The sequence below is a fragment of the Spermophilus citellus genome (genome assembly GCF_964194105.1).
Source record: "Spermophilus citellus genome assembly, chromosome: 10".
Taxonomy (NCBI): domain Eukaryota; kingdom Metazoa; phylum Chordata; class Mammalia; order Rodentia; family Sciuridae; genus Spermophilus; species Spermophilus citellus.
Window position 1 is genome coordinate 137,353,451 of NC_138197.1, and position 27,058 is coordinate 137,380,508.

Below are 27,058 nucleotides of genomic sequence, written 5' to 3' on the forward strand. Positions count from 1 at the left end.
TATTTGTCAAATCTATTGTGTTTATCATTAACTAGTATTTTTTTTTCTTCTAGGTAAAATGCATGATGGGGGTGGGTACTAGGGATTGAATCCAAGGGTGCCTTACCACTGAGCTTCATCTCTAGTCCTTTTTATTTTATTTTGAAACAAAATCTGACTAAGTTGCTCAACATTTCAATCCCCCTGCTTCAGCCTCCTGAGTCACTGGAATTATATGCATGGGCCAGCATACCTGACACAATGCATGAATCTTAAATAGACCATTCATTGAGTTTTGACAAATGAACACATGTGTAACCCAAAACTCTAGCAAGATACAGAACACCATGCTGGGTATGGTGGCACATGGCTGTAATCCCAGTGACTAGGGAGGCAGAGGCAGGAAGACCAAAAGTTCAAGGCTGTCCTCAGCAATTTATCGAGGTCCCCAGCAAGTCAGTGAGACACACTCTTAAAATAAAAACAAAAAGATACAGAACATTATCATCACTCTTTCTAGTACCTCTTTCTAGTCTCTACACCCAGACCCCATCATTCTGATTTTTGCACTTTAGATTATTTTACCATCTACTAGAACTTAGAAGATGGAATCATACAAACTGAAATCAAATCCCATGCATGTGTGAGTTTGTCTGAATGAACCCAACTACTATATGTATAACTAAAAAGTTATGATTTTAATGGAGCCATATAGCGGGTAATCTTTGGTGTCCAGCTTCTTTTACTCGGAGTCTTTTCAGATTTGTGCCTTTTTGGTGCATTTCATTTTGTGGGGGGGGGGGGGGCGGCCGGGGCACTATTTATTAAACTCAGGGGCACTTAACCACTGAGCCACATCCCCAGCCCTGATTTGTATTTTATTTAGAGACAGGATCTCTCTAAGTTGCTGTAGGGCCTCAATAAGTTGCTAAGGCTGGCTTTGAACTCCTCGTGATCCTCCTGCCTCAGTCTCCTGAGCCACTGGGATTAAAGTCAGATGACACTGTGCCTGGCTCTAAACCAATTTTGAATTCCTGAAATAAACCCACGAGTCTTTAGTAGATAATCTTTATGATATGTTCCTGAATTTTGTTCTAGAGCTCTTTGTTCATTCTTGTGGATTTGAGTGAATTCTGGTGTCAATTCCTTTTAGCTTGAAGAACTTTCTTCAGAATTTCTAGTAGGATGAGAATTTGTTCATTTCCAGGGCTATTTATTTATTGGTTTTGGGGATCTAATCTAGGGCCACTTTACCACTGAGCTACATCCCCAGTCCTTTTTTATACTTTATTTTGAGACAGGGGCTCACTGAGTTGCTGAGGCTGGCCTCAACTTGCGATCATCCTGTGTCAGCCTCCCAAGTTGCTGGGATTACAAGTGTGTGCCACCATGTCAACTTGCCAGGGTTTTTTTTTTTTTTTAAGAGTAAATTTCATTAATTAATTAATTTGTTGGTTGTGTGGTGCTGGGAATTGAACCCAGGGCCTTGTACATGCGAGGCAAGCATTCTACCAACTGAACCACATCCCCAGACCTATCCAGGGCTTTTTGGTGTCCGGCTTCTTTTACTCGGAGTCTTTTCAGATTTGTCCCTTTTTGGGACAAATTTATTTTAAAATATTTTTTTTAGTTGTAGATGGACACAATATCTTTATTTATTTATTTTATGTGGTGCTGAGGATCGAACCTAATGCCTCACACATGCAAGGCAAGAGCTCTCCCACCGAGACACAACCACAGCCTGCCAGGGCTTTTTAATTAATTAATTATCTATTTTTAATGTAAGATACTGCCCAACTGCCAAAACTCAACCTTCTAAAATCTGTTGATGTCAATTCACATGAAGAGTAATCAAGTTGCCCTACATGTGCCACTCACTACAAAAGTCCTTTTTGTTTTCTTTACTCTTTTTGTCCTAGGGACTGAACCCAGGGCCACACATCATTGAGAGATTTTATTTTTCCTTCAGCATTCTGAACATTATTTTACTACCCTTATGGCCTCCATTGCCTCTTATGAGAACTCAGTGGTTAATTGTACTGTAGTCCCCTTTATGTGATGAGTCATTTCTTTCCTGCCACTTTCATGATATTCTTTGACATGTGGCAATCTGATTGTGGTGTATGTAGGTGTGACTCTCCTGTGTTCATTCTCTGGGGTTTTGGTGCCTGGGCCTGTGTCTAGTTGTATTGTGTGGCTCTTGAGGAAGGACAGGACAGATCACAGCTAGTCCTACTCTGGTGGTGCTCCAGAGGCAGCATAAATCTTATATCACAGCTTTGCCTTTTCAGTTTATTGGTGAATAACTTGGTATTTGATATTCTTAGTGATAGAGTTCCTTTTCTTTGATCCTTCTGTGTCAGAAATAGCTGGCTTTGTTCTAGCCATTCTGTGTATGCTGCAAGGTGGTTAAAGAACCATACATACAAACTATGTCTGGCGACCAGTTATAGAAACAAGGAATGTATTAGTTTTGCATATTTTTTCAATCCTTGTTATATTATATATTTTCACATACTAATCACTTTTCTCCTTTTCATTTTAAAAAATATATGTGTTTCTAGAGGTTAACTTCACTATTTAAGTGTTAACATAAGAGACTTCTCAGTGGGACAGCAACAGCATTTTAGGAGTATTCAAAACAGCCAGTGATAGATATACTGCCTATTGTGAATGTGCATATCTTCCTATTAGGGGAAGAATGAGGATTTTCTTCACTTGCAATAAAATAAAAGTATCTGGTCAGATGAAAATACAGAGTTGTTTACTTGCTGCATGGAAGTACAAACGTATGAAAAGATGCATTTGGAGCTGACTAAACCAGTTTTCCATCTGCTCTCCTCACCTCCATGATGTGAATTTTTGCCAGTAGAGGTTTGGAGAATCCCTGCAGGAGGAACAGACTTCTTGGTTCCCATGTGCATTTTTTCTCTTCTTGATCCTATTGTGTGACCACCAGTGGCATATGGGCCCATCCACTTGCACTTACCTGCGTCAAGTTTTGGTGCCGCACTGTGGATAGCTGGCCACGGAGCTTCAGTGGCATCCCAAGTGGATTCCCAGGGAGTCGCAGGCATCTCAGTGATAGGTTTCCAGCCTTGGCCCCCTGTGCCTTGGAAGGTGTACTCCTGCCCACCAAGCTCTGCTCTGCAGCTGCATATAACTCTACCCCAGGGCAACCAAGGGAGCGTCAGATGGGCTGCATTCACACTTCTCTAACAAGGAGTGACCTCCCATTTTGGGGAAGAGATCCTCTTCCAAGTTTTCTCTTTCATGAATATAGTTGTTTTTATTCACTTATAATCTCATTATTGATAATAATGTCAAGCTTTCTCTGTTGAAATCATTGTGTGGTTTCTGTCTCCTTAGGGATTCTGATGCTGATACCATTGCAGAGGAGGAAAGAACAAGCAGGAATAGGGGATTTGAAGAGTGTGTGTGGTGCAGGCTTGAGGTTTGAAAAGGATGGCCAGGGAAGTGAGGGGCAATGGATGCAAGTCAGCAAGCATACCAATAACTAGGGGGAAGAGCATGCAAAGATACAGGGACAGTGAGAGCAAATGGCCTGTGCAGGAGGTTATTATGATAAGCCAAATGAAAAAGGGAATAGTAGGGGAGATAAAATCACACAAGGGCAACAATGAGGGCTCTGACTTTCATCCTGTGTGAGGCAGGAGCCCCTGGGGGCAGAGGTGTGAACTGACCTATTTTAACTGGATCCCTTTGGGTGCTGTGCTGTGCTGACTTGACCTACTGCAGGTGCTCCAGGATAGAAGTAGGGAGTCTCTGGGAAGGCTGTTGTGAGTCAGGTGAGGGAAACTGATCTTGTAACAGCACATTCTTAGTAGAGCGCTGGCTACAGGTTTGCTGATTAATCTAGTGTGGGTGTGAATGGAGGTGGACTCCTGCCCACCCAGGGACTCTTGAGCACAGGAAGAGTATCAAAGGCAGGCAGACAGTTGCACGTTTATAGCTATGGGACAACTGCATCTGTTGCCCCGTCCCAAGACCCCATTTGGCAGCTCGGCCCAGCAGCACCTCCAATTTATGCAGGGAGGGGCCGGTGAGCAAGGGCAACTCACAGCAAGACAGCGCCAGACAACCGGGGCGTCCTCTTTCCCGTCCACAGGCTGACCCGTTTTAACCTCCATTTCTTGGAAGCTAACTCCAGGAAACTCCGCTGCACGTTCCGGGTCAGGCTGTTTCAGACTTCGCGTCCAAGGAGTTGCGGTCAAAGTGCCCCAACGTGAGTGGCCATGAGAAGAGACCCCAGGCCACTTGTGGGTTATGGTGCTGCTCCTCTTGCATGAGAAAGTGCAGTATCCCGGGCTGGGGTTGTGGCTCAGTGTTAGAGTGCTTGCCTAGCATGCATGAGGCACTGGGTTCGATCCCCCGAACTACATAAAAATAAATAAAATAAAGGTATTGTGTCCATCTACAATTTTAAAAAAGAAAAGGGGGCTGGGGTTGTGGCTCAGTGGTAGAGCGCTCACCTTGCACCTAGCACGTGCAAGGCGCTGAGTTCGATCCTCAGCACCACATAAAAATAAGTGAAATAAAGGTATTGTGTTCAACTACAACTAAAAAGTAAATATTAAAAAAAAAGAAAGTGCAGTATCCCAAGCAAAAGTTAATTAAGCTTGAGAGAGGCGCACCTCGCCCGGCAGAAACCCCGCGAAGCGGGAGCTCTTAGCCCAGCGAGTCCGCGCCTCCCCCGCCGCCAGGAACCACGCCCTCCGCCTACCCAGGCCCCGCCCCGCGCGGCTCCGCCCAGCAGTGCGCGCGCCCGAGCGAGGCCCCGCCCCGGAGCGCGCTCGTCGCCGCCATTTTGGAGCGACCGGAGCGGCGCCCGCGGCCCCGAGGCGGCCCCGAGCCGGTCCCGAGCCGCTGCGGCCGCGCCAGTGTCCCGAGGCGCCGCGCTCCGGGCCGGGCTCATGTGCGTGCGGCCCGCCTCAGGCCGCCCGGGCTTCGCCTCCGCCCGCGCCCCGCCCGGGCCTCCGAGGAGCCGCCGCCACCCCCGGCCCGCGGGGCAGGTGAGTGCGGCCGCGCGCGCTGAGGCCCGGCGTGGAGGGACCCCGCCGGCGGCGCCCGGGCAGTTGCCCCCTCGGGTCGGCCCGCGGGCCCGCTGCCGGCCGTACCCCGTCAGCCCGCCCGCCGCTAGTGTCGTCCCCTCTCCGCCGGTCGGCGCCCCGCTTGTCAGTGACCGTCCCCTCCACCTGGCCAGGCCCCCTCTGCCCCTTCCCCGTGTGGCCCCACCGCGCCAGGCCCTCCGCAGCTGGCGGTGACCCCAGTTGTCAGCAGGGCCAGACCTGTCACGACACCCCGTGCCGTCGGTGGTCTTTGCCTCTGTGCCTTTCGCAGCCTGTCAGTGGCCTCCTCGTCGGCAGCAGCCCGATGTCTCCCCTTCCTGCCTACCCCGTCCCTTCCCTCTGCGCCTCTCGAGGTGGGTGGGCCCCTGATGGCAGCGCTCCCGCACCCTTCGTGTTTTACACTCTTCCCACCAGTGCCCTGCCTGCTGCTCGAGACCCACCCGTCAGTGCCCCCCATCATCACTCCTCTTTCCCGGCATCCCCCATATTAAGGGTCTAGATATCACCAGTCGCTTCTGTTCTGTCATCTTCTCTGGCCTATCTCCCTACCCCTAACTGCCCCATTCTTTTCTCAGTCCCCATCATCTTTTCCTTCATACCTGTCACCTTCCTCTATGCCTCTTACTGGGCTCCCCCTGCCTTTTTTTTTTTTTTTAAGGTACTCAGAATTGAACCCAGGTGTGCTCTACCACTGAATTACATCCCAGTCCTTTTTGAGTTAGGGTCTTGCAAAATTGCTGAGGCTCGCCTCAAATTTGCAGTCCCCCTGCCTCAGCCTTCCAAGTTGCTGGGATTTACAGGCCTGCCCCATTGTGCCCAGAGCTGAGCTCCCTTTGTGGTCCACCCCCAGTTCCCCACCTGCTACTTTGTATCTGTAGCTTACCATTCACTGGTTACTGCCTGCTCCCAGTTGCTATTGATCCCTTGCCCTGTCACCACCAGCCCTCCAAGTCCATCACTTCCACTTTGGTCCCTGTCTCTCATTGCAAACCCCCTCCCCCCCCCCCATTCTGACCCTGTACCCTTCTCCTTTCTGGGACTTGCCCCCCATCACCATCCCTGGTAACTGCTTCTTGACATGGCCTTTCAGTGCATCACCCATTGCTAATACTCCGCCATCATCTTTTCTCGATACCCTTTCGTTTCTGTCTTCCCTTTTGACTTCCCCAGTTCTCGTGTCATCCAAGCCCTGGAGGCGAGAAGAATCTAGCAATGAGAACAGTGGGAAGATAGAGCCTTCCGGGATGAGAGGACAGCAGGTGTAAAAACTGAGACAGGAAAGGGCTGAATCCCCTCCAGGAATCAGGATAAGATTAATGTAGGTAGGGTAGGGGTGAGACAGGAGCCTGGGTGGAAGAGTTGGTCTTCTACTCAAATTATTTCTTTCAGGCATTAGTGAGGTGTTAGACTGAGTCTGAGTTATGGGGAACCCTAGTTGTAGATTGAGTTGAGGGATGCCACAATCATATGGATGTGGCATATGAATAGGAGTATAGTTGTGGTGTGGTGGTGACTTAGACCTCAGTAGTTATCTTAGGGAGATATTTTGGGAATTGAGCTGTTGGAACTTGATAGATTAGAAGAGAGGTGTAAGGCCAAATGCTGTGGCATATACTTGTATTGCAGGGCACAGTGGTGTACACCTGTAATCCCAGTGATTTTAGAGGCTGAGACAGGGCAATCATAAGTTCAAGGCCAGCCTTGGCAACCGTGTCTTGAAATAAAGAATAAAATGGTAAATAATAAAATGGTCTGGAGGTGTAGCTCAGTGGTACATTGTCTCTAGTTCAGTCCTTAGTATAGAAAGGAAAAAAGAAAGAAAAGAGGTGTGAGAGAATGAGAGGACTGAGCATGATTTCTAGGATTCCTGATGGAACAAATGGATAGATAGTGTCACTGATTCCTGAAATGAGGAAGTTAGATTGGGGTAATGATAGGCATCGGGGAGCTATTATATGTTGGAGTAGTGAGAGAAGTCCAAGGGCCATTAGGGAGAAAGCATCTTGCGGAAGAATCTGGAACTCAAAGAAAGACCAGGCTGCAAGTATACAACTTTAAGCAGGAGGCTAATGTTTAAAGCCTTGGAAATGACTAGTTACTTAAAATCTCTCTCACACACAGCAGAATTATTGAGAATTATTATATGCCATTGCATTAAATGCATATGTGAATCATTTCATTTAATTCTCAGAGTAACCCTAGGACATAGAAAGTGTAATTTCCCTGTTTCATAGATGAAGAGAGTGAAATATACAACAAATAAGTGATAGAGCCAGGATCTGTATCCCAAGCAGTTTGACTGAAAATCTCCCCTGCCTTTTTTATAGGTTAAAGGCTAACTATTAGAATATTTTGTTTTTAAGATGTTTGAATAAAAATAACAATGGCTGATATGTACCGGGCACTCTGTGAATTTGTGTGTGAATATGTATGTATTCTCTAGTAAATATTTGTAAAAACAGGCCCAGGCACATTTTAAAGTACATTATCCATATCTCATGTACTCTTTAAAACAATTTAGCAATGTAGTTACTCTTGATATTCTTAATGATATTCATGTAAGAATACTGAGGCACAATATAATAAGTAAAATGTCTGAGGTCAAAATAAACTAGAGAGCCAGTACTCAACTCAGATGGTCAGTCTCCACAGCCTGAGCCCTTTCACTGTTGCCTCCTGTGAGTAGCTCATGCACATGGTCATCTCAACTAGAATTTAAAAGGTACCAAAGTGAACACATGAAGCTATCCTCTTCCTTTTCTCCAAGCATCTGATGTTGCTGTTTTCCTTTTTATACTTCTAAAGATAGCTTATTAATAGACAGTCCTGTGCATATGTGTGTGAGAAAGAGATACACATTTTATAGAAATGAGTAGCATGTGTTTTTCACCCACTATAAATATGCCACTGTCTTCTGAGGGGTCAGGGTCTTGGCTCCTCTTGCTCTCTCCTGCCTGAGAGTCCCTCCCCATATACATTGACATCTACTTATGCTCCTGGTCTGGCCTGGATGCCACAGGAAGCCTCCACTTCACCCCCAGGGCACAGGGTGTTTTGTTTGTTCCATTGCTCTTGCTTAGCTCTCCCTTGTAGGCTCGTGAATGTGTCTATTTCTGAGTTCCAGGATGCATTGTATGCCCATGAGAATTAGGTGTTATGCCCCTGAATATACAAGACCAAATATTTTATACAATATTCTGTACTCACTTTATATATAATACTTCTCACCTACTTTTGTGTACATGCTGTGTGACAGTTGCATGGACCTGTGATTACCAGTCTGAGGCCAACAAATCTCAGTTTGATGTATAGGTTAAACAAAGATTTAAAATTATTTTTAGGGCTGGGGATGTGGCTCAAGCCGTAGCGCGCTCGCCTGGCATGCATGCGGCCCGGGTTCGATCCTCAGCACCACATACAAACAAAGATGTTGTATTTGCTGATAACTAAAAACTAAATATTAAAAAATTCTCTCTCTCTCTCTCTCTCTCTCTCTCTCTCTCTCTCTTTTAAAAAAAAAAATAAAAATAAAATTATTTTTACCCACATTATAAGGGTTTAACTAGGTCATCTCATGCTCATTAGGAGGCCCGGTTGGCAGCTTTATATAGTTTTAAAATTAAAATCCTAAATAAACTAAATATGGTCAGTCTTTCGATAATAAAATTGTTTTTGGTGAAAAGATTAAAAACTGTTCTATTTGGTCCTTAGTGAAAATATTTTAAATTAGTGTATATACAAGTTATTGTCATTAATTTAGAAGTTATTTATTAAATAACAAATTTTCAATATTGTCAAGAAAATGAGTAGTGTATTCCATACATTCTTCAGCATCTCACTTTTTTGTGTGTATGGTTCTGAAGATAAATTTAGGGCCTTATAAATGCTAGACAGATGCTCTACCACTGAGCTATATTCCTAGTCCAGTATCTTACTTTTTTAAAAGTCATGTTGGAAATCATGTGATATCTGCATATAGCGAGCAGCTCTCATTTGTTTCTGTGTTTTTGCAGAACTGAGAATGCAACCTAGGACTTTCCTTGCACAGGCGAAGCAAGTACTCACTGCTGAGCTGCTTTCCCAGCCCAGCTCTCTTTTTTTTTTTTTTTTTTTTTTTTTTGGTACTGGGGATTGAACTCAGGGGCACTCAACCACTGAGCCACATCCCCAGCCCTATTTTGTATTTTTATGTAGAGACAGGGTCTCACTGAGTTGCTTAGTGCCTTGCTAAGTTGCCGAAGCTGGCTTTGAACTCACAATCCTCCTTGGTTCAGCCTCCTGCCTCAGCCCCAAGCCACTGGGATTACAGGCATGCACTACCACACTTGGCATTTTCATGTTTTTATTGTTGTTGTTACTGAGAATTGAACTCAGGGGCACTCAACCACTGAACTACATCCACAGTCCTATTTTGTATTTTTATTTAGAGGCAGGGTCTCATTGAGTTGCTGAGGGCCTCACTAAGTTGCTGAGGCTGTCTTTGAACTCACGATCCTCCTGCCTCAGCTTCCTGAGCCACTGGGATTATGGGCTTGTGCTACTGGGCCTGGCTTTTCATACGATCTTTTTTGCAGGGATTGAACCCAAGGGTGCTTTACCATTGAGCTACATACCTAACCCTTTTTATTATTTTTAATTTAGAGACAGAGTCTCACTATGTTGCTTAGGACCTCACTAAGTTACTGAGGCTGGCTTTGAACTCGTGATCCTGCCTCAGCCTCCCCACCACTGGGATTATAGGTGTGTGCAACCATAACTGGTTATTTTTTATTTTGAGACAGGGTCTCACTAAGTTGCTTAGAGCCTCACTCTAAATTGCTGAAACTGTTTGTGAACTTGCAATCCTCCCGTCTCAGCCTCCTGAGCTGCTGGGTGTATAATATTTTATTTTGTTTAAAATATTGCATTTAGTGGCTGGGGTTGTAGCTCAGTGGTAGAGTGTTTGCCTAGCATTTGTGAGGCACTGGGTTCCATTTTCAGCACTGTATATAAATAAATAAAATAAAGGTCCATCAACAATTTAAAAAATTTAAAAAATGTTGCATTTAAAAACTATCCAAGAATATTTGACATGCAGTAAAAGACCAGATCTTTTTTTTTTTTTTTTTTTAAGGTACCAGGAATTGAACTCGGGCTCTTGACCACTGAGCCACATCCCTAGCCCTATTTTGTATTTTATTTAGAGACAGGGTCTCACTGAGTTTCTAAGCACTTTGCAGTTGCTGAGGCTGGCTTTGAACTTGTGATTCTCCTGCCTCAGCCTCCTGAGCTGCTAGGATTACAGGCATGGGCTACCACGCCTGGCAAAAGAGCAGATTTTAAATATCTAAATTGAATGTGTTTTAAGAAGTGACACACTTATGTGTCTGCCCCTCATGTTGAGATACAGAACATTTCCATCAACCCTGAAAGTTTTCTTGTGTCTCCTTTAAGTAATTTAAAACCATTTCCCCAAATCTTTAGGTAACCATTGTTATGATTTTTGTCACTATAGATTAGTTTTGCTGGTTCTTGAGCTTTAGGTAAATGAAATCATCCCCTTTTGTGTTTGTCTTTTGCTCAATTTAATATTTTTGAGATTTGTTGATTTTTGAGGCGTGTACCTTTAGTTTGTTTCTTTTTATTTGGGTATTATTGTGTGAAAATAGCATGAGTTGTTTATCTGTTTTTTCATTGATGAACATTGGGTTATTTTTATGTTTTTTCTATTATTTCTAAAGTCACTATAAAGATTCTTATACAGGTTTTTTTGTGGACATACATTATTTCTTTTGTAGGAATATCTAGGAATAAAATTGTTGTATCTGTTATTATAGTTATACAGATGTATGTTTTAGTTTTTAAGAAATTTTAAGAGTTTTCCAAACTGATACCATTTTACACTTCCACCAGTAATGTATAAGTTTGTTTTTTCACGTCTGTGTTAGTACTTGGTATTTTCAGTCTTACTAACTTCCCCCCTGGTGTGGGGGATCAAACACAGGGCCTCAAGCATGCTAGTAAGAACTAAATTACTGAGCTGCACATTCTCAGCCTCAGTCTTATCAGTTTTAGCCTCACAGATGGCAGTTGTTTCTTATTAGGTTTTTTTTTTTTTTTTTTTTTTTTTTTTTTTTTTTTTTTTTTAAAGAGAGAGTGAGAGAGGAGAGAGAGAGAAAGAATTTTTAATATTTATTTTTTAGTTCTCGGCGGACACAACATCTTTGTTGGTATGTGGTGCTGAGGATCGAACCCGGGCCGCACGCATGCCAGGCGAGCACGCTACCGCTTGAGCCACATCCCCAGCCCCTCTTATTAGGTTTTAATTTGCATTTCTCTAATGAATGAGGGGTGAGCAGCTTTCCATGTGATTAGTGGACATTTGTATATCTTTGTGGAGTATCTATCCAAGTCTTTTGCCCATGATTTATTGGATTGTCTGTCTTTTCATTGTTCATTTTAAGGAGTTAAAAATTGGTTCTGGTTACAAGTCCTTTGTAATGTGTGGAAAGTTGTGCATGTATGGATACTCATACATGGTGAGGGCGTGGGAGAAGGGGACGGGTGTCGGTTTTCCTGTTCTATGATTCTTCCCTCCCTGTCTCCTCTCTTTCTTTTATACTGAGGATTGAACATAGAAATACTTTCCACTGAGCTATATATATCTCCAGACCTTTTATTTTTTATTTTGAGACAGGTTTTTTGCAGAGTTGCTTAGGGCCTCACTAAGTTGGTAAGACTGGCTTTAAATTTGTGTTCCCTCCTTCCTCAGCTTCCAGAGCTGCTGAGATTACAAGGATGGGCCACCGTGCTGGCTCTTTTCTTTCTTAGGGGCACTTTACCACTGACCTACATCCCCAGGCCTTTTTATTTTATTTATTTAATCTATATTCAAAATGTGTTAATTGGGATGGGTTCCCACTTATCTTGATTCAGGTTGCTTTTAGTGCTGCTCTCTCCTATAGGAATTTTCTTCGGTAAGCCTTGCTTTTCCTCTTGAAGGCTGCAGAGGACAGGGGAGTAGCCAAGACACAGAACTACTGTTTGCGTATGGCTGAAGGCTGTGGTGATTTTATAGCGTCTTGGGCATTTCACATCTGTGAAGTGGGAATGAGGGCTCTGCACCAGGTGTTGCTTCTTGCATTCCCTCTTCTCTTCTGGAGAGGGATGTAGGAGATCTTTGAAAGAATGGAGAGCTTAACCCTTGCTGCGCCTGGTCTGTGCAGCTGGGCTGCCATCTTACCTTCTCTCTGCTCCTGTCTATGAGAGTAGTTATTATCTAAGCAGTATGGAAGGTGAATGGGACCCTCTATGATCCAAAATCAGTGTGAGGGAAGCATGTAGAAAGGAGCGAGATCTTCACAGAAACCTAGGCTAAAGAACTCTTAGGTATGTTTTCATGGGGGGGTTATCATTGCTGGAAAACTATTTTTTATTTTGAGACAGAGTCTTTTTTGTTAAGTTGCCCAGGCTAGCCTTGAACTTGGGATCCTCCTGCCTTAACCTCTTAAGTTACTAGGATCATAGGTGTATGCCAACGTGCCCAGCACATGGCTAATATTTTTTTTTTCCCCAGTGCTGAGGATTGCACCCAGGCAAGCACTCTACTACTGAGCTATATCTCCAGCCCTGTCTAGTAATTTTTCATTGTATAATGGACATTGTATATGGTCCCTTCTATAGACTCAGGTTTATGTTGTTTCCTCTTATAGAGTGTTGAGTTTTGTTGGGTGCCATGGCGTATGATTATAATCCCAGCTAGTGGGAGGCCGAGGCAGGAGGATCACAATTTCCAGGTAGCCTGGTAAATTTACAAGACTGTGTCTCATATCAAAGGGGTGTAGGGATATAGCTCAGTGGTGGAACTCTTGTGTGAGGCCTTGGTTCAATCTCCAGTACTAAAAAAAAAAAAAGTTGAGTTTTGCTGGACCTGGTTGGCACATGCTATCCAGGAGGCTGAGGCAAGAGGATGACTTGAGCCCAGCAGTCCAGACCAGCTTGGGAAACATAGCAAGACCCTGTCTTAACATGCATGAGCACCCACACAGAGAAAGAGCATTGAGTTTATTACTCATGCTATGGATTGAACCCAGGGCCTGTGCGCGCTCTTTATCACTAAGCTATGCCCCAGCAAGAGTGTTGAGTTTTGTTAGGGCAGGCTGTTGTTGCTGGAGATCATCTTGTGATTTGCAGCCTTTCTTCCAGGCTTTGCTAGAGTAGGTGTGTTTTTGGTTTGCCCTAAGTTTTAGGGCATAACCATGAGTTCTAGAACATGGTCCTTCCTCCTAAGATGTGGTCCTTCTGGGTTATAATAGAAAACCCTTCTGATTTGGCAGAACTTGAACTCTAAATTTTTTCCCATTTCAGGACAGCTGCTGTGATGTTTGTGGCTCTCTCAGCTTCTAACAGTTGCTTTCTGCTTCTTTCTTGGAGTCTCATCCACCAATGCAGTTTCTGAGTCAGCCAAGGATTAGAGAGGAGTTTAATGCAGATTTGGGGGATCCCCTTTTTATTGTAATTTTTCTCTCAGTTTTCATTCTCCAATCCTGAACTGAACATTTTCCTCATTTTAGTAAGGCTGCTGATTTTACTTAAGCACTATTCTCTTGTGTTTTATGAGAACAGAGGTATGCTCACAGATCAAAGCTATTCAGTATAGCACTCATCTACTTAATTTTTCTTTCAGTAATTGTGCCCCTCTAGTTTCTACACATTCCTTGCCATCAGATAGCTGGTTTTTATATCTGTCCAGTGTTCAGAGTTTGTGTGTGTGTGTGTGTGTGCACAGGATCTTGCCATGTTTCTCAGGCTGACCCTGAACACCTAGGCTCAAGTGATTGTGCTGCCTCAGTCTCCCAAATTGCTGGGACTAGAGACTTGCCTTCTTAAACCCATTATACACACCCAACATAGGGAGAGAAGAGAGACTAGGATGATTGAGCAGAGTTAGAGCAGAGGAATAGAGGCCGACAAGGACTGGCGTTGGGATTGGAAGAACATAGGATGTGTTGTCAAAGAAGGCACTGCTGGATATGGTGGCCATGCTGTGATCCCAGTGACTCAGGAGGCTGAGGCAAGTTCAAGGCCAGCCTGGGTGACTTAGTGAGACTCTGTCTCAAGATAAAAATAAAAAGGAGCCTGGCGTGGTAGCCTAGGTCTGTAATCCCAGCAGCTCAGGAGGCTAAGGCAGGAGGATAGTGAGTTCAGAGCCAGCTTCAGCAAAAGTGAGGCCCTAAGCAACTCACTGAGAGCCTGTCTCTAAATTAAATACAAAATAGGGCTGGGAATGTGGCTTAGTGGTTGAGTGCCCCTGAGTTCAATCCCTGGTACCCCACAAAAATAAAAAATAAAATAAGAGCTGGGATTGTGGCTCAGCAGTAAAGCACTTGCCTAGCACATACGAGGCCCTGAGTTCGATCCTCAGCACCACATAAAAATAAATAAATAAAATAAAGATAATGTGTCCAACTACAACTAAAAAATAAATATTAAAAAAGTAAAATAAAAAGGGCTAGGGATATAGCTCAGTGCTAGAGTGGTCCAGTGCTGAAAGAAAGAAGTAAAATAGTTGTGTTACATAACAAACCATCTGGCAATTAATGGCTTTAAACAGTGGTCTTTTTTTGGTCATGAATCTGGGTTGGTAGTTTGGGCTGGGCATAGCAGAGGGGGATACTCCTTTCTGCTCCCCAGGTTGTAACTTGGCTAGCACACAGGAATGGGCTTCAGCTAGATGGTTAGGCCTCTTCCAGGGTTCTGCCCTCATCAGGGAGGTTGGACTATGTGTGTTCACACACTGCTCATGGGATTCCAAGATGGCAAAAGTGGAAGCTTTGAGGCCTCTTGAAGCTGAGGCTTACAATTGACACCTTTTTTTGGTTATGGCAGGTCACAAAGCCAGCCTAGAGTCAAGAGATAGTCAAATAGACTTCTTTTTTTCTTTTTTTCCTCTTTCTCCATTTTTATTAGTGCACTGTAATTATACATTTTTTGACTTCCTTCTTAAGATGAAGAGCTATGTAAAAATGTGTGTCCATTTTAAATTTGTCACAGTTGTCTTAGGAGAGGAAAACCAGCTTTCTGGTGAGATAAGGCAGAACTTCTAGGCTATATTTAATGTTTACTTGTGGTTTGTGGTCACTAATGTAAAATGAGTAAAACCCAAGCTGGTCTACTCGTAGGTGCCTTCTCTAACACTCCGCACCTTCCCACCCCTTGCTTCTGACTGATGACAGTAGTTACATTTACTAGGTACTTGCTGTTTGCCAGGCATGAGTTGAACATTTAGACAGGTTATCTTGTTTGGTATTTGCACTATCCTTTGAGCTATACACTGTCACCATCTACACTATACAGTAGAGGAAACTGAGGCACAGAGCGTTGAGGACTTGAACTCAGGTTTGATTGATAGCACAATCCATGTTCTCATTCTCAGTCCCCACGTGATAACCAGCATCTGGCTGAGTTAGTAGATGGTACTGACCATCAAAGGAGGTATGAAGGGAATGACAAAGATTGATGGTGACCTTGCTCTGGTTATATAATTATTAAGTCCTCTGCTTTTTTTTTTAATTTTAATTTTTACTTTTATTTTGAGGCAGCATCTTGCCAAGTTGCTAGGGCTGTCCTTGAACTTGCCATCTTCCTTCCTGAGCTGGGATTACAGGTCAGCTCCACAATGTCTGGCTCAGCTTCCCTCTACTTTCTGTAAACTGTGGTTACAGCAGACAGCCTGTGACACTGAGTTGTGCTGAGCTTTGGATGGCCAGGCTTGTGCAGTGCCTGCCCATAGTAAGGTTTCTGCAAAAACCAATTGTGGTTACTACTTCTTTCTTGGGACTGTATACTCTTAAAGTCAGAGCTCCTTGGCTCTTTTTGTTTATCTTGTTTAGACTTCAGTTTTGCTCATTGCCCATTTCCTCCCTGGTGCTTTTCAATGCTGCTTTCTGATTGGTAAAGCTTTTCATCCAGCTTGTCTCCAGTTATTTTTCCTTCGGGTGTCTCAGCCGAATAGATCTTGCTCCTGCCATCCCTTGACAAAGGAGTCCCATTCTGGATCTGGTGTTTTCAGGAGTGTAGTATTGAGAATGTGTGTTTGTGAGCCCTCTGTTATATGTGGGGTGCTATGATGTGTCTTTGATTTGTTGTAGTTGATTTCTTTTCTTTCTGGGCCCTGAAGAGTCATGTGTTGGTGGCAATTGTGCTAGGTCTCTAGTGGCAGTCATGAAGCCATCTATCATGGAGTCACACGTTTACCTGCATGACATGTGTAGTGGTCACTTGCCCAAATTTGCCAAGCTTGGCGGTGATGGAATGGGCCCTTACATTTGGGCTTTTGTGACCAGGGAGCTCTATACCATGGTCAGGCCTGTCTGCCTCCAGGGCTTCTCTGTCAGCTTCAGGGTCTGTGTTTGGCTCTAGGACTAAAGAGTAGGGGTAAAGGCCTTAGGACCAGTGATAAGAGTGCATCCTCACAATGCTTACCAGCTCTGTTCTGAGAGCTGCCACAGTTCTTAGGGATGAGCAGATGGTGGATTTTCACTTTTCTCTTGCATCATCATTGTATGTAACAGCTAGGGTCATATGCTTATGAAAAACAGGAGGTATGGAAGGCCTGGTTTAGGCCTGAAAGTGCCCTTGCTCAGGATGTCTGGTGGAGCTGTGTATTGAAGTCACCTTTCTGAGAATTTGCTGGGGTGAAAATTGATACTGCAGAAGTTTGAAGATCCAGCAGTGTGACCATGAAAGCAAGCTGTACTCAGCATAGCACTTGAGCCAGCTGCCAGTGCCGAGTCCTCACTGTGTACCCATTGCAGGGCAGGTGCTCCATGTACAGTTTTATAGCATCCTCACAGTTCTTGATGGGGTGGGATGGGGCCATGAAGCAGGTAAGGTGCTGTGGACTGAATTGTGTTCCCCCACAAAGTCATATGTTGGAATCCTGACTCCCAGTATGATTGCATTTGGAGGTAGGACTTTTAGATGATTAGGTTAGATGAAGTCACAAGGGTGGGGTCCTCAAGATGCAATTAGTGTGCTTTATGTGAAGAGCCATATTAGTGTGCTTTATGTGAAACGCTGGTATGCTCTCTTCCTGCTGTGAGGACATAGCAAGAAGGCGGCTGCCTGCCAGCTGTCTGCAAGCCAGGAAGACAGGTCTTATCAGCAACAGCATTGGCCAGTACCTTGATTTTGGACCTCCAGGCTGCAAAACTATTAAGAAATAAATGTCTGTTGTTTATAAACAACCTATCCTGTGGTATTCTGTTGTGGCATCCTGAGCTAAGTTATCTTACAAAGGCTGTCTGGGAGTGAGGGGTGGGCAGGAAGGCAGGCTGGCCCCAGCTGCTGCTGGTCTGAGGATGCATTTTGCTTATGTTGCATAGCAGTGACCCACATAATGTTAAAAAAATTAAACTTATTGTCATCATTTGAAGATTTTTTGAGATCTAAAAAAATCATATGTTTGCATTTCTTATGGAAACTGGCAGATGTCTCTCCCTGGCCTGGGTTCTTGCATGCCTGCAGCTGACTGGAGAGGGCCTGTCCCGCTCCTTAGGTGAGCATGTGCTCTCTTGTGTTCAGTCTTTACACCATGTGTGTCTTCTCCTTCCCTCCACTAGTGCCCTGCCTTGTGCTGGCCTTTGGGTTTCAACCCCTGCTTTAGGCTAGGGTAGGAGAATCAGCAATCTGGTGGCCGGGCACCATTGCCATAGTAGAGGTTTTTACTGCCGAGCATAGTGCTTTAGGGTGTTTACTTCTAAGTGGAGCCAGAGTCTCCTTTTTCCCTGTCTTACCTTTTTGGTGTCTGGAGGCTAATCTATGTTCTTCTGGCCCCTGACCCCAACATACATGCAAGGTTTGTTCCCCAGACAGATTATCTCCTTCTCTCCTGTGCTTCTTGTCCCTTCCTATGGGAATATGCTAGAGTCAGGAGCTGATAACCTGTAGGGAGGAGACGCAGAGCCAGCTGCCAGCCCTCACTGCTCATCAGCCTGCTCCCTGCTTTTTCGATGGGCCTGGGGTTCCACCTGGCCCTGGCTAGGGGAAGGAGTCTAACCTCACAGCATTCACCACTGGCACCTGTTCTGGGACCAGTCTCCACTGTTTCTTCAGTTCCCTGTCTTTGTTTTGTTAGAAAATGTTATCTTCCAGAATTGCAGCTTTGTTTCCATGTATTCGTGTATATATTATTCTCTTACAGAGATTTTTTAAAGTATTTTTTTAGTTGTCAATGGACCTTTATTTTGTTTATTTATATATGTTGATGAGAATTGAACCCAATGCCTCACACATGCTAGGCAAGCCCTGTGCCACTGAGCCACAACCCCATCCCTAAAAACCGAATCTTTAACAAAGTAATATAAGGCTTCTAATTAAAAATTTTTTTTTTTTTTGTGGGGCTTGGAGTGTGGCTTAATGGTAGAGTTCTTGCTTAGTATGTGTGAGGCACTGGGTTCGATTCTCAGCACTGCATTTAAGTAAATAAAATAGAGGTCTATTTACAATTTAAAAAAATTTTAAAAAATTATAGTTATAGATGGACAGCATGCCTTTATTTTATTTGTTTATTTTTATCTGGTGCTAAGGATCAAATCCAGTGCCTCACATGTGCTAGGCAAGCACTCTGCCACTGAGCTACAGCCCCAGCCCAAGACTTCTGATTTTAAAATATGCCCTTACATGTAGCTCTCTCCATCCCCTAGTCCTATTCTATAGGAGCAACTACTTTTAAACTCTTATAGCTACTTAATTCTATTTATTTATAGGTCCTGGAGATTTAACTAATGGGTGCTCGACCACTGAGCCATATTCCTAACCCTTTTTATTTCTTATTTTGAGATAGGGTCTTGCTAAATTGCTTAGGGCCTCAGCCCCCTGAGTCCTGGGATTACACAGTGCCTGTCTATTTATTCATTTATTTATTTATCAGTATTGGGGATTGAAACCAGGGCCTCATGCATGCTAGGCAAATGTTCTACCACTGAGCTATACCCCAGCTAAAATTTACCACTTCCCATCTTTCACAGTGATTTTGACCACTTGCATCTATCACATCCATCACCACCATCACTGCCTCTCTCCTCCTCTGTTTTTTCTTTCTTTTTTTTTTTTTTTCCTCATTCTGGGAATGTGTGGATTTAACCCAGAACCTCACACATGGTAGGTGAGCCTTCTGCCACTGAGCTTCAGTCCCAGCTCAATTCTTAAACTGAAACTCTGTACCCATTACAATCCTAAACTCCCATTCACCCTCCCCCAGCCTCTGGCAACTGCCATTCTACTTTCTGTCTGAATTTGAGTAATCTGGGTTCCTAATATAAGTAGAATTATATAGTAAGTGGCTTATTTCATTTAGTAGAATGTTCTCAAGTTTCATCCATGTTGTATCATATGTTGGAATTTCCTTCATTTTTAAGCTTGAATTTTCCATTGCATGTCTATACCATTCTGTCCCCCACCCCACCTCGTTCTGGGGATGGAACCTAGGTCCTTGAACATGCTAAGCATGTGCTTTGTCACTGAGCCATACCCTGAACCTCTGTGTGACATTTTGTATATCCACCCATCTGTCATTGGACACATGAGTTGTTCCTGCTTTTTTGGCTCTTGTCCCTACTGTCTTAGTATGTTCTAAAGAAGACACTCTTGGCCAGGCATGGTAGTGCACACCTGTAATCCCAGAGGCTTGGGAGGCTGAGGTAGGAGGATCGCAAGGTCAAAGCCAGCCTCAGCAACTTAGTGAGGCTCTTAACAACTCAGCAAGACCCTGTCTCTAAATGAAATATTTAAAAAGGGCTGGGAATGTGGGCTGGGGTTGTGGCTCAGTGGTAGAGTGCTTGCCTAGCATGTGTGAGGCACTGGGTTCAATCCTCAGCACCACACATAAATAAATGAACATAATGAAGGTATTGTGTCCACCTGCAACTAAAAATATATTTTAAAAAAAAAGGCTGGGAATGTGGCTCAGTGATTAAATGCCCCTTGGTTCAATCCCTGGCACAAAAAAAAAAAAAGATACTCTTGGAGGCTATTGAGTAAGAATCAAGGAAGATGGGACTGGGGCTATAGTTCAGTGGCAGAGCGTTTGCTTAGCACATGTGAGGCACTGGATTTGACCCTCAGCACCACATAAAAATAAATAAATAAAGGTATTGTGTCCATCTACAACCAAAAAAAAAATTATAAAAAAAAAAAGGAAGAGCTGGTAAGGGCTGAGACAACCTTGAGTAAAACTATAAAACATCCTTGAAAGACCCAAGTCAAACTTCAGGAGACAAAGTTCTTAGGTAGAAAGACAATTACATAAAATGTCAATCCTGGGCTGGGGATGTGGCTCAAGCGGTAGTGCGCTCGCCTGGCATGCGTGCGGCCGGGGTTCGATCCTCAGCACCACATACAAACAACGATGTTGTGTCCGCCGAGAAATGGAAAATAAATATTAAAAAATTCTCTCTCTCTCTCTAAAAAAATAAATAAATAAATAAAATGTCAATCCTCCTAACAGTGTGTGTGTGTGTGTGTGTGTGTGTGAGAGAGAGAGAGAAAGAGAGAGAGAGAAAGGGTCTTACTAATGTGTGTGTGTGTGTATGTTTGTGTGTGAGTGTGTGAGAGAGAGAGAGAAATAGGGTCTTACTAATATGCATGGTCTCAGTGTGTGTGTGTGTGTGAGAGAGAGAGACAGACAGACAGACAGGGTCTTACTAATATGCATGGTCTCAAATGCCTGGGCTCAAGTGATTCTCCTGCTTTAGCCTCCTGCAGGCCACTGTGCTGACTTTGAAGAGGGCTTGCCCTTTCTTCCTTCCTTCCTTTCTTTTCCATGCTGGGGATGAACCCAGGGCACTAGGTAAGCCTCCACCATTGAGCCACACTACCCAACCCTTTCTTTTACCCAAGATATTCATATTGTATATCTTGGTCCTTTTTGGTTTCTCACAGACTTAAGGTAGGTACTTTAAATCATTCTTATTTTAACTCTTGCATGTTCTTACTGAAATCCCTTTTAACTAATTTGTGGAAATCCTTAAGGGGGGAGGGAAAGGAAGTGGGGGAATGAAGGAAGTAGCTAATTCTACCAGCTCTTAAAATATCTTTAAAGTCTTCATAATTAAAATGTTGTGTTGTTAGAACTTACCTAGCACAAGGTCAAAGTGTTACATTTGGGTGCAGCTGCTGGATTTGGCAGGTGGGATCCATCCGATAGAAATAAAGACACTCCATGCAAGATACTGTTTGTTTTAGTAATAAGAAGAAAGCAAGAGCAAAAGCAAATGTGAAAAGAGAGAGAAAAAGAAAAGAAAATATGTCACTAGACAGGGGAAAAGCCAACACCTGAAGTTATGCAGCTGGGGTGTCCCAAGGTAGCTTTTCAGGGTCCTAACTGGGAAGTCCTAGGCAGAGGTGGGACACCACAGCTACATGACTCCAGGTGTTGTCATTTCCCCTGTCTGATGACGTATTATCTTCTCTTTTTCTCTTCATGTTTGCTTTTGCTCTTGCTTTTGTTTTATTACTAAAGTAAATACCACCTTGTGTGGAGTGTCTTTGTTGTCTGTCGGATCCCACTTGCCAAATCCAGCAGCTGTACACAAATGTAAGGCTTAAATGTACATCTAGGCAATCTGATGGGACAGATTGGAAAGGTCAGAAGTAGGCCCAAAGTACATACGGAAATTTAGTCTAAGGTAAAGACAAGATTTCAGAATAGTGGAGGAAAGGTGAACTTTCAGTAAATGGTGTTGAGTCAACTGGAGAGCTCTTCGGTAGTCACGCTGTGTGTCAGGATAAATTCCTTGTCACTGTGAAGATCAAGACATACTAAAAGAAAACAAGGGCAGATTTCTTTATAACTGAGAATAGAAAAAACTTTTCTAATTATGACTCAGAATCTAGAAGCAATGAGAGAAAACTGAGAAAATTAGTTGCAAAACAATAACAACAATAAAAATTACTATAAGCAAAATCAAAAGACCATGGTAAGCTGAGAAAAATATGTGGAACTTATAGTAAAAGGGCTTTTATCTTTAATATATGAATAAGATAGCTCCTAAAAAAAAGTAGCTCTTTTGTGTGTGTGTGGTCCTAGGAATCCAACCCAGGGCCTTAGTGCACGCAAGGGAAAGCACTCTTACCAGTCAAGCTATATCCCCATCCTTTTTTTTTTTTTGTTATCAGGGATTGAACTCGGACCGTTAACCACTGAGCCACATCCCCAGCAACACCCCCTCTTTAAATTTTATTTACAGACAGGGTTAATTGGTGAGGCTAATTGCCTCACCAATTTGCTGAGGCTGGCTTTGAATTCATGATCCTCCTGTCAGCTTCCTGAGCTGCTGGGATGACAGGCACACCGCTCCCCCCTCCCCCCCCAACTGTGCCGGGCAAAGTAGCTCTTTTTATTTATTTATTTTTAATATTTTATTTATTTAGTTGTAGTTGGACACAGTACCTTTATTTTATTTTTATGTGGTGCTGAGGATTGAACCCAGGGCTTCGAAAGTGCTGAGCCACAACCCCAGCCCAAAGTAGTTCTTTTTAAAGATAGAAACAAAATAACCTGATAGGGAAAAAAAAAAAAAAAAAAGCAGGGGGAGAGGGCGCTGGGGTTTGCAAAAGGAAGGAATTGTTTATGGAAAAAATGGAAATGGCTTTTAGATAATTGAAAATATGCTTGCATTTCTTATAATAAAAAATTCTAATTAAAATATTGGTTTTTTACTTACCAGGCTGGTAGGGTGACCAACTGCCCTGATTTGCCCAGGATTTTCCTAATTTTAGCACTGAAGTTCTTGTGTCCCAGGAAACCCCTCAGTGTTTGGCAAACTGGGATGGCTACATGTTGGCCAAAATCCAAAAGTTTAACCATATTTTGTGTTTACAGGGCTGTGGGGAAAGAAGAGCTGTCTTTTTGCCAGCAGGAATGCAAAATGGTGCAATTCCAATGGGGGAGGAATTGTTTATGTCTTGCAAATTTATATATGCACCTGTCCTTTGCCTCAGAACCCTACATCTAGGTATCTGTCTCAAAGATTTGCTGCCAAAAATAGAAAACAGCTTTTGTAAAAGGCTATTCACTGTAGAATTATTTATCAGGAAAATACTAGTAAAAACCCATGCTATATGTCTTCACTATGGAAGTGGTAAATAAAACCATGGGGAAAGCATACACTGGGTAATAGCAGTGCAAAGGTAACATGAACCTTTTTTAAAAAAATATATTTTTAGATGTTGATGAACATTTGTTTTATTCATTTATTTATATGCTGTTCCGAGAATCGAACCCAGTGCCTTACACATGCTAGGCAAGTGCTCTGCCACTGAGCCACAACCCCAGCCCAATGAAAGCCTTTTTGATAGGGGGAGGAAATTGTTACCACCTTTAGAGAGTATGAGAGGCACTTCTAGGTGCTGCTAAAATTCTGTTCCTGAACTGGATGGCAGTTTCATGGAAGGGTTATTTTGTGTGTACTTTCCTTTAGTATATTTAAAATCAGTGAAAATGTTACTTCAAGAAGGAAAAAGTTACTTCAAGAAGGGAAAGGAGGATGTCTGAAAAAGGCAAGGTACCAGAATATAATTTGTGGTGTGCTCTTTTGTGAAACAAAGGTTGGAAACAATATGAAAATGCATATTACTTTTAGTTTTAAAAAGATTTCAGGTGCTTTGGGGCATGCCTGTAATCCCAGCTACTCAAGAGACAGGAGGATCACAAGTATGATCCAGCCTTAGTACTTTAGTTAAGACCCTGTCTCAAATAAAAACCAAAAAGGACTTGGGATGTAGCTCATTAGTAAAGCACCCTCATGAGTTCAATCACCAGTATGGGGGGGAAATGTAGTTACAGGAAGGCTCTGAAATATGAAACTGTGTGTGTGTGTGTGTGTGTGTGTGTGTGTGTGTGTACACACATGTGCAAAACTGTTGTATTTATAAAAATGGCAAAAAAAATCAACTCAGCAGTCAATGCACACTGCATACCTCACATCTTCAATAATAAAAGGTACTTAGTACTACAGAACTAAGTAAGAATACTAGCTTCAACAGCTATTGTTCAGCACTGAGGTTACCCAAGTTATACCAAAATGGGCAAATGTTGCCCAAATAAAATCCTGTTGTTAAAGCTGAAACAAGTTTAAGGCCATTCAAGTTCAAGAGCAGTTAAACAAGTCTTTTAGAGCTCCATCTATTTGTGTTTGAATTATGTGACCTTTCTTCCAGTTTATGGTCTTAAATTTCTGGTTTACAAAATCCAAAAGGAAAATACAGAATAAATTAATACAACATTAAATAAGAATAATCACAATTAAGATGAAGTAAGGAAGGCCAAAACATTAAAGTTGTAAAATTGGCTTGTTATTAGTTGGAACCAGTTCCATACCAGGAATTAGGGGGGAGTATATACAAATATTTTCAAATAGATTCCTTATGTTGCTCTGACATGTCCTCTTCATTAGCGCACTGTTAAACCAATCCAGAACCTCTATAATCTTCCTTCCTTCCTTCCTTCCTTCCTTCCCTCCCTCCCTCCCTCCCTCCCTCCCTCCCTGGGAGATTGAACCTAGGACCTTGTGTATACTAGGCAAGCACTCCACCCACTGAGCTATATCCCCAGCCCAGAACCCCTATGTAGGTATATTCCTTTACATTAATAGTACACACTGTCACTCCCTGAAAAGCTGTCAGTCTCAAATGACTTAGTGAATGGAAGGAAACAAAAAGAGGATAAGTGATATTAAGGAGAAATAATAGAATTAGAAAATTCCTGCTGGTCAGCTTGTTAGCAACGAGGGATGGTTTCCTGTTGGTGAAGTTCCTGTGGAGTGGGAATGATGTTTGACCTGGGGCTGCAGAGGGGATCGCATGTTCTTCATCTTTGCTCTAACTCCCCAAATCAAAGTAGGTTTGCCCTTTATGCAGTGATCTCCTTTAAAAATATGGACATTCAGACTTTTCGTCCCACTGAGGATACCTTGCTTTTAACTTTTCCCCTTTATCTTCTCTGGACTGGTCACTTTACCTTCCATTTCTTCTTGCTCCTCCCCCTTGGAGACTTCTGCAGACCTATATAGTGTTTTCTCTAACCATAGTTCTCTGATTCTAAGACCCTGAAATCTTTTTGAGTGTTTCAGAATTGGAGTATTTTGGATTACAGATTTTCATATTAGGGGTGTTTCACGAGTAAAGTCTATGCAAATGTTACAAAATCTGAAAAATTCTAAAATCTGAAACAATTCTGGTCCCAAGCCTATTTTAAATAAAGGGTACTTAATCTGAATCTGTGCTGAGAGGAAGGAGCAGGGTCTACTGAGAGGGGAGGCGTGAGATTTCTGTGTTCAGGTTTCTTTCACGAAATGTGGCTGTGGTCTCTTCATGCTGTGATCTGTGTTCTCTCTCATCCTCCTGGTTTTTCAGTTGTGGGTTTGGAAACTACTTCATGTTGTCCCACAGTCACCCAGGCTCTGCTCTTTTTTTTTTTTTTTAAACTTGGGCTTGAACCCAGGGACCTTCACCACTGAACAACATCCCCATCCCTTTTTATTTTTCATTTTGAGATAGGGTCTCACTAAGTTTCTGAGGCTGGCCTTGAACTTGTGATACCCCTACCTCAGCCTTCCAAGTGGCTGGGATTGCAGGTGTACACCACCATGCCTGGCTCTGCTCAATTTTTAAAAGCCTCTGCCACTTAGCCATACCCCTAACCCTTTTTATTTTAGACAGGGTCTCGTCTCACTAAATTGCCCAGACTGATGTTGAGTTTGTGATCATTCTGCCTCAGCCTCCCAAGGCAGCCATCATGCTTGGCTTAATATCCATATTTTGATAGAGTCTATCTAGTATATATTTTGATTTCAGCTACTATACTGTTTGGTTTTAGAATAGCATTTTTTTTTTTATTTAGTAGTTCTGTTTCTCTGGTGAGATTCTCTATCTTTTCACTCATTCTGGCCATCTTTTCCTTTAAATTCTTGATTTTATAGTTGCTTTAAAACCCATTTCTAAGTTGCATGGGGTTGCACAAACCTGTAATTCTAGTGACTTGGGAGGCTGAAGCAGGAGGATCACAAGACCAAAGAAAGCCAGCCTCAGCAAGTTAGTGAGACCCTGCTTCTAAATAAATAAATAAATAAGTAGGAAATGCAGCTCAGTAGTGAAGTGACCTCCCTCAGTTCAATCTCCAGTACACAGGGGGAAAAAATCCATTTTTAGGGGGTGTAATTTAGTGGTAGAGTGCTTGCATTGTGTGTGCAAGGCTCTGGGTTTGATCCCAGCACTGCAAAAAAAAAAAAGCCACAAAACCCATTTCTGTTAATTCTACCATCCTGAGATGTCTTAAGCTCTGGGCTTTCTTTTCTTTTCTTTTCTTTTCTTTTCTTTTCCCTCCCTCCCTCCCTCCCTCCCTCCCTTCCTTCCTTCCTTCTTTCCTTCTCTTTCTTTCTTCTTTCGATTTGTTTGTTTTTTGTTTTTGTGTTTTATTTATTTATTTATTTGGCCTTTATTTTATTTATTTTTATGTGGTGCTGAGGATTGAACTCAGGGCCTCACATGTGCTAGAGGAGCGCTCTAACTCTGAGCCACAACCCCAGCCCTTGTGTTTTATTTTGAAACAAGATCTTTCTAAGTTGCCCAAGTTGGCCTTGAACTTTCAGGCTTTCTGCCTCAGCCTTTTTCCCCTAGCTGAAATTACAGGTGTGCAGCACTGCCCCCAGCAGTATTTTGTCTTGAGTTCCCTTCTGGTGAACAAATAAATTATTGGAAAATCTTTTTTGTCCTTTCAGGCTTAGATTTATTCCTTGTTTGGGTGAATCTGTGTTGATTTTGGACTGAGCCATAGGCCATGCCTTTGTTCTTGGTAGTTGTAGCGACCATGCTCTGTCATTAACATAGACCAAACACATTTGTGTTTTTCCACAATGTAGAATTTATTAAATAACAATTCACAGACTACACCAGTTTTATCAGTGGCAGTTCAACAAGTACTTGTGAATCACCAGACAATCACAGGTTTT

The 27,058-nt window shown here is 43.0% G+C and overlaps 1 protein-coding gene across 9 annotated transcripts in view; it reads left to right on the forward strand.

Annotated features, from left to right (window-relative positions):
• The first annotated feature begins 4,820 nt into the window (after positions 1-4,820).
• The window catches only part of PPP6R2 (protein phosphatase 6 regulatory subunit 2), a 97,337-nt gene continuing 75,099 nt past the window's right edge, over positions 4,821-27,058 (forward strand). For 7 of the 9 annotated variants that reach the window (XM_081310552.1, XM_081310551.1, XM_081310553.1 and 4 more), the window contains exon 1: positions 4,873-5,012. The gene's annotated coding sequence lies outside the window, so the exon portion shown is untranslated. Of the gene's footprint in view, positions 5,013-27,058 lie in introns of all 9 variants that reach the window. The other 2 variants (XM_081310558.1, XM_081310559.1) reach the window with 1 other exon arrangement.